This window comes from Phasianus colchicus, chromosome Z, assembly GCF_987193195.1.
Source record: "Phasianus colchicus chromosome Z, bPhaCol1.hap1.1, whole genome shotgun sequence".
Classification (NCBI taxonomy): domain Eukaryota; kingdom Metazoa; phylum Chordata; class Aves; order Galliformes; family Phasianidae; genus Phasianus; species Phasianus colchicus.
The window spans coordinates 8,067,093-8,084,944 of NC_143476.1; the positions used below are offsets into that span (position 1 = coordinate 8,067,093).

The following is a 17,852-nucleotide window of genomic DNA, read 5'->3' on the forward strand; positions in this document are numbered from 1 at the left end:
ATTGCTTTTCCTTGTGGGACAGCTGTTAAGCCATTCTGATTCACCCTTTGCATCCTCAGCATACAGTTTTTTCCCACACTGCTGTTTCTGTCCAGCAATGTTCATATGTGCAGTGGTACAGAGGTTGGTGGCCCTGCCTGTGGCAGGGGCTTGGAGATTCCTGATCCTTGAGGTCCCTTCCAACCCAGGCTATTCTGTGTGTGTGTGTGTGACTGGCTAAACACCAACTCTTGCTAGCTCAGCAGGTATACTGCTAATTATTGAACGCCTGACAGCTGCTTATCAACACTTGGCCACTATTTCTGGACACCTGCTCATCCCTGAAGAGAGAGAAGTTTGGAAGGAGGACAGAGGGGAGTCTCTTGATGCCTGCCTGTTGCATCCCAACCTGCCCACAGAGTGAGTCACTTCGGCCTTGTGTGGAGGCCCTGGCTTCTTTGGAGTCTGTTTTTCTTTTGCTGAGCTTCTCCTATCCAAACAGAATGGCCTTACAACATGCTTTCTGGTCCTTAATACTAAACCCATGCAATTTGTAACTATTACAGTTCTGTAAGTGAGAATTGATCACATGATTGAACAACTGTATTTCTAAAATATGTTATGAAATAACTTCTTTTTACTAATACTAATAAAGTCTTTCTACTTTTTCAAACTGTTTCTAAGGGCAAATTACAAAACACATGGTGCTGTACTGCTTCAGAGCAATCCCACATTTGATAGCCAGTGCAGAAACAACATTCCATCCTACAGCATTAGCTAGTTCAGAGGTACCAGACATGTATCTGGATATGGCTGTTGTGCATAACTGGGGCTGAGGGATCAGAAATGACAGCTCCACTCTTGGAGACCACAGAACTGAAATGGAAAGATAAAATAGTTGCAGGGCAATTGTTCTCTGTGCCTGAAGCAGGGACCGATTTATGGGGGAGAGATTTAGCAGTTAAATGAGGATTACAGCTGCAAGTCTGTGAAACAGATATCAGGTGTCAATGAATGTGTTATCAGCTGTGATGAAGAAGAAATGAATCCAAAGCTGTGGGCAGGGGAAGGAAATCGGGGTGGACTCACAATTTTCCCTTACAAAGAACTGCCCAAGGAGGGAGTGGAGCTGTGAAACAGCAACAATATCCCATAGCCTTAGAAGGGAGAGTGGGTCTAAAAGCTGTAACACAGACAGTGGTTAAGGATGGTCTTCTGGAACCTTGTCTGTGGCCTTATAACACCCCAATCCTGTCGGCACGGAAGGCAGACGGCACGTATCGGCTGGTGCAAGATGTAAGGAAATGACTGAACCCGTTCTCAAAAGACAGCCTGTGGTTCCTAACCCCTATACCCTAATGAGTCAGATCCCACACGGACAGCAGTGGTTTGGTGTGAGAGACCTCAAAGATGCTTTCCGGACAGCCTCTGGACTCAGAGAGAAATGGCTGCGTTTGTATGAGGACACATTGTAATCCTATCGTGATTCGTGATGATACTGTAGATACTGGAACTCGTGCTAATCCTTGTCTTTGCAACATCTGAAGCAAGCAGCTGGTGCTGCTGTCATGCAGAAAGCTCCCTTCCAACCACTCAGCAAGCATTTGGATGAGACAGCTTCCTGCTGGGGAGCCCTCCGACATCACTGCTGCCTCCTCCAGAACCATACCTGCAGATGCTTCAGAGCTCTTCAGCATGGACTTCCTTCCTCCCATCAGCAGCTGCTCCTGCACTGACCTTCATTCACACTGGGATACCATCTGCTTCCAGCAGGAGCTGACCTGCGAGACAGAGAAAGGAAACGTGGGATGAGCACCAATGCAGAAGCACAAGGCTGTGTCACCACCACGTCTTGCAGCCTTGGGAAGTCAGCTGCAACTGCAGCCTTGGTCAGAATTACAACGGGCACCGTAAATTAAGTGTGACCTCTGAAGTTGTTGCCATGATCAGAAATAGACGCTGAAATCGCTCACATAACTGTCGGTGGTTCCCTCCAAATTCTTTTGCTTTGGGGAACAGATGGACTCGGAATGGAAGGACACGAGAAAAATGACATCTGTTTGAGCTCAGCAGACTTGAGAGGTGGGCCTGGGTGAACCTGATGAGGTTCAGCACAGCCAAGTGCAAGGTTTGGCATTTGGGCCGGAGGAATCCCAGGCATTCTTTTGTCATCGTGGTGGTTTCCAATAGACCCCAACAATGAGACATCAGGTCGCCGTGTGGGCTCCTGGGTGACACTGCCATTTCCCAGCCATTGCAGCCTAGGGGCAAATAAAGTAAAATACTTCAGAAAGATCTCACACTGATTGCATATTTTACTGTTCTTTTACACAAAACAGAAGGGGAGGGCAGCAGATGCATGCAGCTGCATCAACACCCAGGCTGCTAAAGGAATGGAAAGACAGAAACATCAAATATCAATGCCTTATTCTAATGCAAGGAGGGAAGCTTCTATCAATGTTACTTTTTATCATTTAAAATGAGCAGTTGGCACTCTTAAAGGAAAATCCTAGGCCCCAGGTTCTGGCAGTGTGGCAATCTGGACTCAGCTGTGACTGATCCAAACAGTCTGTTCCAGATTTTAACATCCCTTCTATGCATTCACAAGTTTTCTCTCTTGACTTCCCCTTACAGCCGTTAGATGCCAGCAAAACATCCCACAAACACTCCTTACCTCTGTGCACACAGGCACCCATCCAACCAGAGCCATCAGTCATTCCCAGCCATGCGCTCTTCCTCCAGTCATGGTCAGCATCACACGGCCGTCACGCAGCTCACTTGACTCAGTTTTTCTCTTCTTTCTGGAGGTGTCCTTGCTTCTCAGCCTTACCTTCTCGTGATGTTTATCTCGCTCTGCAGCTCCTGCTCTGAATAGGCTTTCTTGGATTCCCGCATGACAGGCACAAAATGCAGCCACAGCCCCTGCCACCAAGGTCAGCTCTTCAGCACACATTACCTGAGGAGCACTTGGCAACTCCTGCAACCTGAGCAGTGCCAGGAAGACTGTTTCACTTCTGCTTCTCCTGGCTCAGAAATTCATTTTCCTACCTAGAAAATGGAAAAAGAAAAGAAAGAAAAAAAATCCTGACATAAAGCAGACACAATTGATACCATGGAATTCTGGAAGGCAAGGGATTTGCCCTCTGTGATGAGAAGTTGAGTGCAAAGAACTCAGAAGAGCCATGAGCAGGTTGTGAACTTGTGGGTAAAATTAGGAAGTGCAGCAGTGCAGGGCTTCTGGAGGTGAGGGTCTGCTACAGCCGCCTGGAAAGAGAGCCTGTTGGTGGGAGCTGCTTACTGCAGCCAGCAGAAGCATCACACTCACTGACTCTCATCCTGATGGGGGATTCCAGTCAGTCTGGGAAATCAGCATGGCTGGCTGCAAGCAATCTGACAGACTCCTGGAGTGCAGTGAGAATCACTCTGTGGTGCAGGCATTGGGCACAGCAAGCAGAAGGGAAGCATTGCTGGACATGGTGCACACCAGGGGTTACGACAGGAGGCGGTCAGGGCTGCAGTGACCATGCCCTCCTTCAGTTTGTGATCTCAAGGAATGCGGGCCTGGCAGGAAGCAAAGGCAGGAGCCTGAACTTCAGGAGAGCCAGCTGCAGGCTGTTCCAGGAATTCTTGGATGAGATCCTCTGGACAACTGTTTGTAGGGGCAAAGGGATGGAAAAGAGCTGGTCACTTTCTCAGAAAAAAACTTGCTCAGGTTGCATGCTGAGCTGCAGGAGAGGAAGGGAAGGAGGTGCAGCACGGCTCTGCACGATGCTCTGCCACACTGGGCAGCTTGATCATGGCTCAGCAGTGGGATCAGACGAGGAGAAGGGGAGAAGGAAATCAAGGATGGGAGGGAACCATCAGACACAGTCAATAAGTGTCTGTGAAGTCTTGCAGACCCAGAGATTCCCAGGTTGTTTCTGCTTTCGTAGCATTTGTGTGCTGCAGGGTGAGCAAATTCTTCTGCTGCTTGATTCTTCTGCAGGAGCCGCCTAAAAGGGAAATGGCCACTGAGCTGCAGACCAAGCAGTACTGCCTGACGTTGGCCAGGGGGAGCTTCTCCTGCCGCAGTGTGATGATGACAGGTCTGGAGATGATCTGCACGGCCAGCTCGTAGGTGGGAGCCAGGAAAGGACATGATGGGAGGAGAGAGGTGTTAAAGAACAGCCAAGGCATGGAAATGCATCAGAAAGCCCTGAAAAGCATCACAAAGCCACAGCCAGGAAGCTTGGGAGTATCATGAGCAGCATCCAGGATGCGAGAGATTATTTGCTACCATGCCAAATGGTAGCAGAGCTCCCCCTGCAGACATCCCAAAGCCAGACAAAACAGGAACAAAACCCGGAGCTGTGCTGCACGCACCCCACGGCCACAGCATTGCAAGCTGGGGTGCCTTGCTGTGTGCTGCATTCATCCCAGTCCGTGTGAATGAAGACTCTGGAGGCAGTCAAGGCGTTGGTTGAGCACGAGTGTGCTTTTATTATTAAATAAAGGACAGGAGGTTGTGAGAGGTTGATGGTGACGATGGGACTCATCCTGTCTTGTCATGGAGAGAGTGGCTCAGAGCTCTCAGTGCTGCTGTCCTGTGCCTGAGACTGGAGGCCTGATTGAAAGTCCCCCTGCAAGAGGCTCTGCTCCTCCTCACTGATGCTGACCTGCTCCTGCATGGAGGTGCTGCTGTCGGGGCACTCACACTGTGCTTGGGATGGGCTGCACTGCATGGACTCCTGGTTACAATCCAGGCTGGCGACTGTGGTGTCTTGCAGGCCCAGGTCAGCAACTTCAGCAGAGCCAGGTGTAATGAGGGCATGGACTTCGATGAGCTCCTTCTCTCCATCATTGTTTTCATGTGGAAGGCTGCTGTTGGAACTGCAGCAATTTGTGCTTCCTAAGAGCTCTCCACTGATGGAAGCACACAGAGCTTCCTCGCTACTTGCCCTGGATCTTCTGGGTTGGCAAGGGCTCGATTCACCTAGAAAGGATACACAGGGGTTAGTGTCAAACTTTCACAAGCTGAATTACGACAGTGGTTGATCAGAGGTGTACTGAAGACGTTAGGCAGGGGCTGGAATGGCAGAAGGAGATACAAGTGCAGAGCAAACTTGAATTCTATGTTCCTGAAAAGCAGGGATTTGGAAGCTGCATTTGCACCCTTACCTGCCAGGACTACCACTGCTGTTTCTGAGGGCTGCCTGGCATTGCGCTGCAGTTGGCGTTTGCTGCCAGAGGATGGCTTTCTGAGGCTGAAGCAGCAACACCAACTGCTAGCTGGTGATTCCTCACTCTTGCTGGGTGGATTTTGCCTGGAGAGAGAAAACAGCCAATGCTGTGAGTCGTGCGTGGTGCAGGGTGAGGGAAGAGCAGCACTGAGCTCTTGGCAGCAGTTGCTTGTTCCTAGCACTGCCTGGTTTCTGCAGGAAAACACAAAAACCCACCCAAACAATGATGCTAGGTGCTGGAAAAGAAAGTCCTCTTTACCTGTCAGATGGAAAGTTGATGACGGTGTGGAATTTGCCCTGCCCAGCTGCAGGGCTTTCTTCCACTTCAATGTCGTGGCTGCTCTCTGTCACAGGGGGAGAGCTGCTGTGGCCTCGCCTCTGTGCCTGTGCCTCCTCCAGGCTGAGCAGCTTTGTGGCAGCAGAAGAGACCCCCACAGACTTGGGCCCTGGGAGAGAATTGTGCCCTGTCAGGGAAAACCACAGGTAAGAGCGAGGATCAGAAAGCAGCAGCACAGCCACCACAGTTCTGGGGGAGGTGCTGTATTTTTCTCAGGCTTGCTTATCCGAGCCACTGGAAGAAGAGGAGCTCAAAATAACCATGTGGGAAGAGGTGTGTTTATGGCAAAGGACACGGTTATAACGAAGAGCAGCTTACTGTATCAAAACAGGCAAGGAAAAACCCAAGGAAATGGGGGCAGGGAACTGAGAAAGCTTCACTGCCACACTTGCATCAAGCTTTTCCTGCATGCAAACCATAATAATATCGGTTTCCTCCTTGTGAAATTTAGGCTTGGACGTTCTCAGCATCCAGCAACAGGATGCCAGATTCTAATGGAAGCCCAGAGGTCTGCTGTCCCTTTGATGGTAAAAGAGTATCTCAAAGGTCCCGGAGAAGGCCTGCATTTGGTCAAGGTGTCAGGTCAAGATCAAGCTAATGGAGGAAGACACTCACCTGCTGCATCTGCAATGTCTGCTCCGGATTTGGAGCCGAAGAGGACGTCGGTGTGGTTGATGATGAATTCCACCACATCCGACTGCGTCTGCAGCTCCATGCAGGCAGCTCTTCCGCTGGCGCAGGCAAACTCGTTCTGCTGTGATCTGTAGAAAAGGCAGATTTTAGAAGTCATTTCTCCAAGACCGTTTCCCCGAGTCTGAATTGTTGCAGCCAAAAGCTGTCAGCTGAGGCTCTGGAGACTTCCGCAGTGGGCAATCAGTGATGCCACTGCAGAAATTCCCCTGGATGATCAAGGACACGTCAGTCTCATCTCAACAAGACTGCAGAAATTGTCACCTAGACATTGTGCCCGTGGGGTTGGAGAACAGCCCAGGCTCCTGCTCTTCTGTCAGCCACAGATTTTACAGGAGAAGAGCACATTTGATGGAGAAAAAGGGAGCACTGTTTTTTTTTTTAATGGAGAACAGATGTAAGTGTTGTGTTGGAACAGAACCAGCAGTTTACCTTAAGAGGTTTGGAGCCCACACAATGGCTAGGTTCTTGGCATGCATGTTTGTGATGGTGGAGCTCCCAGCCAGACACGCCAAGTGTCTCATCAGGAACTCCAGTGTCCTGGAAAACAAGAGAGGCAAACGTTCAGCACCAACGAGCATGCCGTGCTGCAATTCAGAAAGCAAACCTCCATTCATGCTACTTCTTGTGATTGCTACTGTCACGGAAGATGAAGTAGATCCAACCTGACTGAGTGCCACGCTGCAGCACCAAGCCCCAGCACAGCACAGCCGCAGCCATCAGCTGCACCAAGCGTGCCCCGTGCCCAGGAACTGACCCCATAAAGTAAGCCCATGGAGCCTTCAACCCTTCAGCATACACAGGCATCGTGTTGCCGGCGTGAGACAGAGCCTGGAACCGCATCGTTGCCCTCTGCAATGCAGCAGGGCTGAGCTCAGCAGGCTGAGGGCAGCACTGACCTGTAGTGAGGAGCGGGCAGCTGCTGGATGACGTCCTGCATTCTGAGCAGCCGCTCCTCCTCTGTAGCGGCACCAACAGCATCCTGGAGTAGTGCAGAAAGGGAGCGAGACACCAATCAGGCTAGTACAGCACTGCGAGTAAACCTCGTGGGGCTGACAGCAAAAGGGCCTCCGAGCTGGGGCACTGCTGCAGCCATCTGCCAAGAGGCCCAGGAAGAGGGAAATGAAAGACGTGGCCTTGTGCTTACCGAGAACTTGCCGTACAGCTGGTGGGTGAGCAGAGGGTTCGGGAGCTCCCTGAAGTACATCTTGCAGACGGAGCTCACGCTGTGAATGTCGCGGACGGTGAGCTCAGGAATCTGCTCCGACTCAAATTCCTGCCTGGAGAGAGGGACGCAAACCCGGTTGAGCGAGAGGAAGGCAAGCCCAAAGCCACACCAGATGCACTCAGGCTGTGTCAGTCGCAGCACTCTTACCGCAGTCTCTGGATGTTGGACGCGACGCCGGACAGGCGGTATATCCCCTGCACCACGCCGTGCTGCTCAATGAACTCAGCGCAGCTCTGGAGGACCTGGGGGACTGAAGAACACGTGCCAGCCGTCAGTGGAGCTCCTGATTCAATCGTGCTGCAGGCTGTGCTTCACATCCCATCCACTAAGCCCAGCCAGGCTTGGCTGAAGCAAATACAGATGTGCTTGTCTCTTAGGAGCATCTGCATCTGCTATCAGCCTGCCCCCTGCTAGATATGAGCTCCCTTTCATCTTCTTCAGATGCCCAGCAGAGGAAGATCTCAGGAATGGGCAGCTCCTTACCATCACGACCGGAGTGGAGAAGATGCTCTCCCAGGTCACCGCCAAACACCCTTTCCTTCTCCACCTCCCGCTCGGTCGGTTTCTTTGGGCGGGCCTTCACCAAGGAACGAAGGAAGGTGAGGATCTTGCTGCGTTTCTTGGGCACTGCACAACAAAAGGAAGAAACCAGGTCATTTCAGGTCTGGCTCCGTTGGACGAGGCCGAGCACAGCACATTCTACAGAGCACGTCAGAACGGGAAGAACATTACCAACCAGTACATACAAAAAGGGATTTTCCCCATCTCTGGAGGAGCCCAAGGCCAGGTTGGATGGGGCCCTGGGCAGCCTGGTCTTGTCTCACATTAAATGTGGGGCTGGGAGACCATCCTGAGGCGGGAGGGTTGGAGCATAATGATGCCTGAGGTCCCTTCCATCCCAAGCCATTCTATGAAGATTCTATAGTTTTGCCAAGTCCAATCATAAACACAGGAAGATTGGGCCAAATCTCTGCCCCATGGTATGCATGAAAGATCATCAATCCAGATGACAATGTGGGATGGATAAAGGACACCATCAAATTTAACATCCGTACCTGGCTTTGGCACAGAATTGATGAGTGCCTCAGGAATGTTCTTATTAATGAGTTCCACACACTCCCCTGGGAAAAATCCAACCTGTAACAAGAACAAAATAGAGACCAACTATTGCATGCTGCATTTCTCAGGTCTGAACTGTTAAACCAAAAGCCACGTAACATTTCCCTCGGAACGTGCTTGCCTGACGTTCCATAAGACTATCCAGCAGAAAATGGCCATAGTTCAAAGCATAAAGGTAATAATTTTTCAACATTTGCAGCCAACGGCAAGGTCCCCTGACACCGACACAGGGAAATTGTTTACGTCCATTAGGCATCCTGTGCATGCAGAGCAGCTCTAAGCTAAGATTCCTGCCTTTACTGCAGTTGCACTCTCCAGTCTGAAGCTTGTGCCTACCTGGAAGCCGAGCTTGCCTCTCCACCAGGGGGTCAGCTCCTTTGGTGGCATGTCGATGACACACACGATGTCTCCGACCTGCAAGAGATTGCAACGTCAATCCCAGCTTCAGCACAGCTGGGAGGAAAGCACAGCTCAAATGTCTGCATTCTTCTGCACTGCCAAACATCGCCGAGCATTAAAGCACTTGCACCAGTGCAGCTCTGAAGACATTTGCCATTGTAAAATTGAGCAACAAGGAACGCCTTGAACTGCTTACCTCAAAGGAGAGTTCATCCGCTGCCTGGGCAACGTATCTCTTAATAGCATGGGCAGCAGCAATAGCTGGAACATTCACAGGTGCCACCTCATGGTCTAGCAGGGGCTTCCCCTTGTTCTCAGCCTGAAACAGAGAGCACAGGCCACGGTGAGGAGCTGGGAACCAACAAGGAGGATTTCAAGGTGAGGAGCACATCTGCAGAGAAAGCTGCAGGAAATGCACTCGGTCCTTATCATGGGCACTTCAGAAGGAACTGCAAGTCTAATAACGGCTGTTTCTCTCCCTGGTGTGCAGCAGGCACACGCCAGGCAATGCAAAGATGCATCTCTCCCCATCCAGACTAATCAGCAATGGCACTGACGCAGACAGGTGGCCTTGTCCATTTTGCCCCCTCCTTTCCTGCGCTCTTTGTGCAGGAAGGCTGACTGTTTCAGATGCTAGGAGACCGTGAAGAGGGAAACCAAAGCTACGGCTGCAGTTACAAGGTGCAAACAGTGCCATTGCAAGCACCAAGCAGCTCTCTTGAGCAGTCCAACCAACAGCGAGGCCAAACAGAGCAGAGAATGATTGTTGTTTCTGCAGCCATTTCAAGGGAAAAGTCAGTAGAGGACAAACCCCACAGCCGAGATGGCTCTGGTACTTTTATAAACTTGCCACACTTGCACTACTGTCTTGCCACAGAGGAGCTCTCTTGGAAAGCAGGAGAGCACATCTGCGGCTCACTCTGCTGGCTGCAGTCAGGGAACAAAGACCAATCAGAGCTTCATACTCTACCTCTGTCCATGCCAGGTCAGGCCCACAGCTGATCTCGCTGCACGCCACAGCCATCAGCGTAGGTGTGACAAGCTGGAACTGAAAAGAAACACACTTTTATGTTCTCTGTTCACATCTCTGCTGTGCTCCCTACAGCTGTCGGGCACACTCACACAGCCCAAGCACGCCTGCTGGTGTCCCTGGTGATGCTGTGCAGCTCTGCACAAGTTGGGGCTGGGACTCTTTGCCTAAGCAATTGGTTTCCTGTAGACCAGCTGGTCACAGCACCACAGACAGCATCCTTCTGAGGGCTGAGCTGCAGAGCACGTGGAGAAAACCCACACGTGACCAGCGTCCCATCAAAGCTGGATGAGGCTGTGTTACTAAACACGGGGCGTCACGGGCTGCTAAAGCATGTGGGGGAACAAAGCATGGCAGGTACCTGGCAAGAGATCAGAACGAGGGAGAGAAATCTCACGAATCTGCAGCCGTTCCTTGTCACTTTGCTCTGATCTTCCACGAGCAAAAGCTGCAGCAGGGAAGCAGGCAGAGGGTGGAGAGAGGAGAGAGAAAGAGCAGGTCAGTTTGCTTCCACGGTTTAGCAAAGACTACGAGGGAAAAAACAAAATCTGCCCTCCCTCAACTTAAAAACTCAAGTTTTCAACTTAAAACCATTTCCCCTTGTCCTGCAGTTATCTACCCTTTCAAAGAGTTGATTCCCCTCCTCTTTTTAGGCTCCCTTTCGGTAGTGAAGGCTGCCATGAGGTCACCCCACAGCCTTCTTTTCTCCAGGCTGAACAAGCCCAGCTCCCTCAGCCTGTCTTTGCAGGGGAGGTGCTCCTGTCCCCCGATCATCTCTGTGGCTCGCCTCTGGACCCTCTCCAACAGCTCCCTGTCTTTCTGGACGCTGTACTGCAGCTGGGGCCTCACAAGAGCAGAGCAGGGGGGGACGATCACCTCCCTGTCCCTCATGGCCACCCCTCTGCTGATGGAGAGAATGTGATCCTATGAGCTCCGCCAGCCAGCAGTTCTCAGCACTCACTGTCCCCCCGTCTCTCCCACACTGTCTCAGCTTACCTACAAGGTGCTGCACAGGACGGTGTGAAGACAAAGGGACGCAGTCGGTGCACAAGTGCAACAAGCGAGCTGCTCAGTCAGAGCTCCAGCGCTCCAATGAAGGGACGCAGCACGCACTGCTCCTCCCCTCATTCTAGCCCTTATGACATCACTGAGGGCCACCAGGCTGCTCCACCACGACCCACAGGGTGGGGAGGCAAGACCAGTCACAAGGGCAGAAGATTCCAACAGCCCAGCCCAACGTTCTGGAATCAGGGGCTGCTTGGAATTCTACCCCAGCCAAATCCTGGAGAAGCTGGCACGGGGTCGTCATGACCAAAGCGCAGGACCTGGCGCTTGCTCTTGTTGAGCCTCGCACAACTGGCCTCAGTGCATCCCTCTGGAGGGCCTTCCTGCCCTCAGCCAGATGGACGCTTCCTCCCAGCAGCGTACCTTGCAGTGCTGGGCCCATGTCAAATCCACACTAGAGTGGCTTTTGTTACATTCAAGGGCATGTTGCAGCACCCATCTATTTCACCTGGAAGGAAATAAAGCAGGAGATGGGAGAAACACAGAACTGCTGCCAGACTGCTTTATCCCTTTCTTAGCCCAACTTCCCTTGCCTCATCCCCTACCCCAACTCCTGGATGATGCCCACGGGCTGATAGTTGGATCTCAAGTCCATAGGACTCCTTTCACAGGGCTCCATCAAAAAGGCTGTCACACTTGTTCCGTACACTCACACTGACCCAGCAGTGGTATCACAGTCACTTAACACACACACAACAACCAAACCCCGAGCATGCACATCCCTTCCTGCGTGACTGCAGCCCACAGCTCCCCTTCACACCTCCGTGGATCTCTGGTGTTTTACACGGATGCAGCCTCGCTGCAGCTCCGTGGCTGTCACACAAGGCCTGCAGGACCTCTTTCTCTGCAAACCCCGTCTGCAGGCATTGGTTCATGAGGTTCACCTCCTGCCCTCCTGAGCAAAAACAAGCACTAAGAAATAGAGCAAAGCATGCTGGACTCGACCTGGCTGGATCCCCAACCCTCAGTCCTGTCAGACGGACCCTGGTGTGGAGACTCATCCCCAAAGCCTGGCTGGACATCAGCACAGGCATCCTTCTTCAAACGCCCCATCCAAGCAGCAAGGGATCAAAGCGTTGGCACAGCTGAAACAGAAATGCTGTGTGAGTTTCCTGTTAGCACTGAGCAGGAACAAATCTACCGCTGAGCAGCAGGATGTGAGACAAGCAGCAGAAGACACCCAACCTGCAGAACCAGCTCGTTTGGGGTCGGTCCAGATGTTTGTCTGCTCCCTTCCCTGGCCCAGGCCAAGCTTGTGAGCTGCTCCTCCTTTGTGCAGGGGGAAATGGTGCAGATGCCATGTGGTGGCTATGCACAGCATGCCTTGCACTTGCTTTTCCTCTCTCCATCTGCCATTAGCAAACAGCATCTCCAGCCTGCAGAGATCACTGAGTCCAACCCCTGCACAACAGTGAAAAAAAGATATGATAAGGGGTACTTAAAGCACAGCATCTGTAATCAGATCAGACTCCTGCACTGTGAAGACTTCCATGAGTATTCCTGCAGAGTGCATCACTTAGTCTCTCTCTAGCCTTGTGTTCATGGTTTTCCTGTAAGAGCTTGTCTAAACACTGCCTATAATCGTGGTTATGCTAGAAGCATTTGGATTTCTTGATCCTCAGTGTGATTTCAATAACAAATACAGATGTTTTTTTGTTAGGGACAGCTTTCAATTTCTCAACTGAAATTTCAATATTGCATTAGGTGTTGACAACCACGGGGCTGCAGTACAGAGAATTACAGGAAGATGAATTTCTCCATCTCCATGCTCCTAGACATTTATGATTACAGTGATGTAGTTATAGACAAATTTGCAAGATACCAAAGCTAGAATAACCTCTTGGTGCAGCAGGATGTCTGGAGCCCAAGTGCAGAGTCTCAGTGTTCCCAAGCCTTGAAGAGGTGCACCGTATGTGCTGGGGCTGATGACACAGACACTGGAGCAAGGCCAGTGTGATGTTAGAAACTTGACCAGCAGCTGATCTGTTGTCAGCCATTTCTGGACACAAACGGGATCTGGTCGACTTAGGACATGACCTTTGGGCTGGAGAGCAACTCCCCGAGGAATCACACAGCCACTGCAGACCGTTGGCAAGAACCCCATACCAAAACAGCTCATCTGCAATCAGTTTTTGATCTGTGCAGCAGTGATTGGAACAGGCGCACGCTCTCTGCAATTGCAGGAATGTTCACAAGTGGAATGTACATCACCTGTGTGCTCCAGCTCTTCTGTGTGCATGCTAGGAGCAGTGATCCCCCTGCACCCAGGGCTGCAATAAAGTCCTGTGGGCTGTCTGACCTGCCAACCAGCAGCCCAGGCTGCCCAGAGCCACATCCAGCCTGGCCTTGGATGCCTGCAGGGATGGGGCATCCACAGCCTCCCTGGGCAACCTGTTCCAGTGCCTCACCACCCTCTGGCTGAAAAACTTCCTCCTCACATCCAACCTAACATAAACACCCCTTTCTCACCAGCCTTACCATCCTTACAGTCCTTCCTGACATCAGCACTAATTGAAACAACATCCCACTCACCTTTGCCATGTCTGGCAGAGGTTGCAGCTCTTTCTATTGCATCCCTCTAGCTGTCAAGTCAAGAGCTCGTGTGTCACACAAGGAAAAGCAATCTTTTACCTGCTTTGCCATGCTCATGGCAGCAGCAGTGCAGATGCCAGCAGCTGATGCCCACAAGGACAGCCAGCCTGGACATATTTTTATTACATATCTCTGTCCTGATATCCTTCTAGAAGCTGGGACATTTCTCCCTCTGAGCAGCAGAGGGCAGGAGGGGTCCGAGTTGAAGGCACACTTTCCAATTTTCCTGGCACACAAAGACAAAGAGAAGATGAAAACCAGATTTGTTTCCCTGCCCATGGCAAACACCAGCCTTTCCATCCTTACAGTCCTTCCTGACATCAGCCGCAACTGAAACAACATCCCACTCACCTTTGCCATGTCTGGCAGAGGTTGCAGCTCTTTCTTTTGCATCCCTCTAGCTTTCAAGTCAAGAGCTCCTGTGTCACACAAGGAAAAGCAATCTTTTACCTTCTTTGCCATGCTCATGGCAGCAGCAATGCAGATGCCAGCAGCTGATGCCCACAAGGACAGCCAGCCTGGACTTATTTTCATTACATATCTTTGTCCTGATGTCCTTCTACAAGCTGGAACATTTCTCCATCTCAGCAGAAGAGGGCAGGAGGGGTGCAAGTAGCAGGCACACTCTCCTCTTTTTCTGGCACACAAACAGAAGATGAAAACCAGATGTGTTTCCCTGCCCATGGCAAACACCAGCCTTTCCATCCTTACAGTCCATCCTGACATCAGCAGCAACTGAAACAACATCCCACTCACCTTTGCCATTTCTGCCAGAGGTTGCAGCTCTTTCTATTGCATCCCTCTAGCTTTCAAGTCAAGAGCTCCTGTGTCACACAAGGAAAAGCAATCTTTTACCTGCTGTGCCATGCTCATGGCAGCAGCAATGCAGATGCCAGCAGCTGATGCCTACAGGGACAGCCAGCCTGGACTTATTGTCATTACATATATTTGTCCTGATGTCCTTCTACAAGCTTGGACATTTCTCCCTCTGAGCAGCAGAGGGCAGGAGATTTCCAAGGTGAGGGCACACTCTCCCCTGTTTACCTGTTACTCAAAGAGAAAGAGAAAATGAAAACCAGATGTGTTTCCCTGCCCATGGCAAACACCAGCCTTTCCATCCTTACAGTCCTTCCTGAAATCAGCACTAATTGAAACAACATCCCACTCTCCTTTACCATGTCTGGCAGAGGTTGCAGCTCTTTCTATTGCATCCCTCTAGCTTTCAAGTCAAGAGCTCGTGTGTCACACAAGGAAAAGCAATCTTTTACCTGCTTTGCCATGCTCATGGCAGCAGCAGTGCAGATGCCAGCAGCTGATGCCCACAAGGACAGCCAGCCTGGACTTATTGTCATTATATATCTTTGTCCTGATGTCCTTCTACAAGCTGGAACATTTTTCCATCTCAGCAGAAGAGGGCAGGAGGGGTCCAAGTAGCAGGCACACTGTCCTCTGTATCTGGCACACAAAGACAAAGAGAAGATGAAAACCAGATGTGTTTCCCTTCCCATGGCAAACACCAGCCTTTCCATCCTTACAGTCCTTCCTGACATCAGCAGCAACTGAAACAACATCCCACTCACCTTTGCCATGTCTGGCAGAGGTTGCAGCTCTTTCTATTGCATCGCTCTAGCTTTCAAGTCAAGAGCTCCTGTGTCACACAAGGAAAAGCAATCTTTTACCTGCTGTGCCATGCTCATGGCAGCAGCAGTGCAGATGCCAGCAGCTGATGCCCACAAGGACAGCCAGCCTGGACTTATTTTCATTACATATCTTTGTCCTGATGTCCTTCTATAAGCTGGGACATTTCTCCATCTCAGCAGCAGAGGGCAGGAGAAGTCCAAGGTTAGGGCACACTCTCCTCTTTTTCTGGCACACAAAGAGAAGATGAAAACCAGATGTGTTTCCCTTCCCATGGCAAACACCAGCCTTTCCATCCTTACAGTCCTTCCTGACATCATCAGCAAGTGAAACAACATCCCACTCACCTTTGCCATTTCTGCCAGAGGTTGCAGCTCTTTCTATTGCATCCCTCTAGCTTTCAACTCAAGAGCTCCTGTGTCACACAAGGAAAAGCAATCTTTTACCTGCTGTGCCATGCTCATGGCAGCAGCAATGCAGATGCCAGCAGCTGATGCCCACAAGGACAGCCAGCCTGGACTTATTTTCATTACATATCTTTGTCCTGATGTCCTTCTACAAGCTGGAACATTTCTCCATCTCAGCAGCAGAGGGCAGGAGGGGTCCAAGGTTAGGGCACACTCTCCTCTTTTTCTGGCACACAAAGAGAAAATGAAAACCAGATGTGTTTCCCTGCCCATGGCAAACACCAGCCTTTCCATCCTTACAGTCCTTCCTGACATCAGCAGCAACTGAAACAACATCCCACTCAAGTTTGCCATGTCTGGCAGAGGTTGCAGCTCTTTCTATTGCATCGCTCTAGCTTTCAACTCAAGAGCTCCTGTGTCACACAAGGAAAAGCAATCTTTTTTACCTGCTGTGCCATGCTCATGGCAGCAGCAATGCAGATGCCAGCAGCTGATGCCCACAAGGACAGCCAGCCTGGACTTATTTTCATTACATATCTTTGTCCTGATGTCCTTCTACAAGCTGGAACATTTCTCCCTCTCAGCAAAAGAGGGCAGGAGAGTTCCAAGGTGTGGGCACACTCTCCCCTGTTTATATGGCACTAAAGAGAAAGAGAAGATGAAAACCAGATGTGTTTCCCTGCCCATGGCAAACACCAGCCTTTCCATCCTTACAGTCCTTCCTGACATCATCAGCAAGTGAAACAACATCCCACTAACCTTTGCCATGTCTGGCAGAGGTTGCAGCTCTTTCTATTGCATCGCTCTAGCTTTCAAGTCAAGAGCTCCTGTGTCACACAAGGAAAAGCAATCTTATACCTGCTTTGCCATGCTCATGGCAGCAGCAGTCCAGCTGCCAGCAGCTGATGCCCACAAGGACAGCCAGCCTGGACTTATTTTCATTACATATCTTTGTCTTGATGTCCTTCTAGAAGCTGGAACATTTCTCCATCTCAGCAGCAGAGGGCAGGAGGGGTCCAAGGTTAGGGCACACTCTCCCCTGTTTATCTGGCACTCAAAGAGAAAGAGAAGATGAAAACCAGATGTGTTTCCCTGCCCATGGCAAACACCAGCCTTTCCATCCTCACAGTCCATCTTGACATCAGCAGCAAGTGAAACAACATCCCACTCACCTTTGCCATTTCTGCCAGAGGTTGCAGCTCTTTCTATTGCATCCCTCTAGCTTTCAACTCAAGAGCTCCTGTATCACACAAGGAAAAGCAATCTTTTACCTGCTGTGCCATGCTCATGGCAGCAGCAATGCAGATGCCAGCAGCTGATGCCCACAAGGACAGCCAGCCTGGACTTATTTTCATTACATATCTTTGTCCTGATGTCCTTCTAGAAGCTGGAACATTTCTCCATCTCAGCAGCAGAGGGCAGGAGGGGTCCAAGTAGCAGGCACACTCTCCCCTGTTTATCTGGCACTCAAAGAGAAAGAGAAAATGAAAACCAGATGTGTTTCCCTGCCCATGGCAAACACCAGCCTTTCCATCCTTACAGTCCTTCCTGACATCAGCAGCAACTGAAACAACATCCCACTCACCTTTGCCATGTCTGGCAGAGGTTGCAGCTCTTTCTATTGCATCGCTCTAGCTTTCAAGTCAAGAGCTCCTGTGTCACACAAGGAAAAGCAATCTTTTACCTGCTTTGCCATGCTCATGGCAGCAGCCATGCAGATGCCAGCAGCTGATGCCCACAAGGACAGCCAGCCTGGACTTATTTTCATTACATATCTTTGTCCTGATGTCCTTCTATAAGCTGGGACATTTCTCCATCTCAGCAGCAGAGGGCAGGAGAAGTCCAAGGTTAGGGCACACTCTCCTCTTTTTCTGGCACACAAAGAGAAGATGAAAACCAGATGTGTTTCCCTGCCCATGGCAAACACCAGCCTTTCCATCCTTACAGTCCTTCCTGACATCAGCAGCAACTGAAACAACATCCCACTCACCTTTGCCATGTCTGGCAGAGGTTGCAGCTCTTTCTATTGCATCCCTCTAGCTTTCAAGTCAAGAGCTCCTGTGTCACACAAGGAAAAGCAATCTCTTACCTGCTGTGCCATGCTCATGGCAGCAGCAAAGCAGATGCCAGCAGCTGATGCCCACAAGGA

At 50.8% G+C, this 17,852-nt stretch overlaps 1 long non-coding RNA gene across 1 annotated transcript; it reads right to left on the bottom strand.

The window, feature by feature from the left end:
* Window positions 1–9,941: 9,941 nt before the first annotated feature.
* LOC149912394 (uncharacterized) lies at window positions 9,942–11,118 on the bottom strand. The gene is made up of 3 exons (XR_016461566.1): window positions 10,998–11,118; window positions 10,363–10,449; window positions 9,942–10,019 (listed from the first exon to the last, which is right to left on the bottom strand). It is a non-coding gene; the product is annotated as an uncharacterized LOC149912394 (long non-coding RNA).
* Between the last annotated feature and the right edge of the window lie 6,734 nt (window positions 11,119–17,852).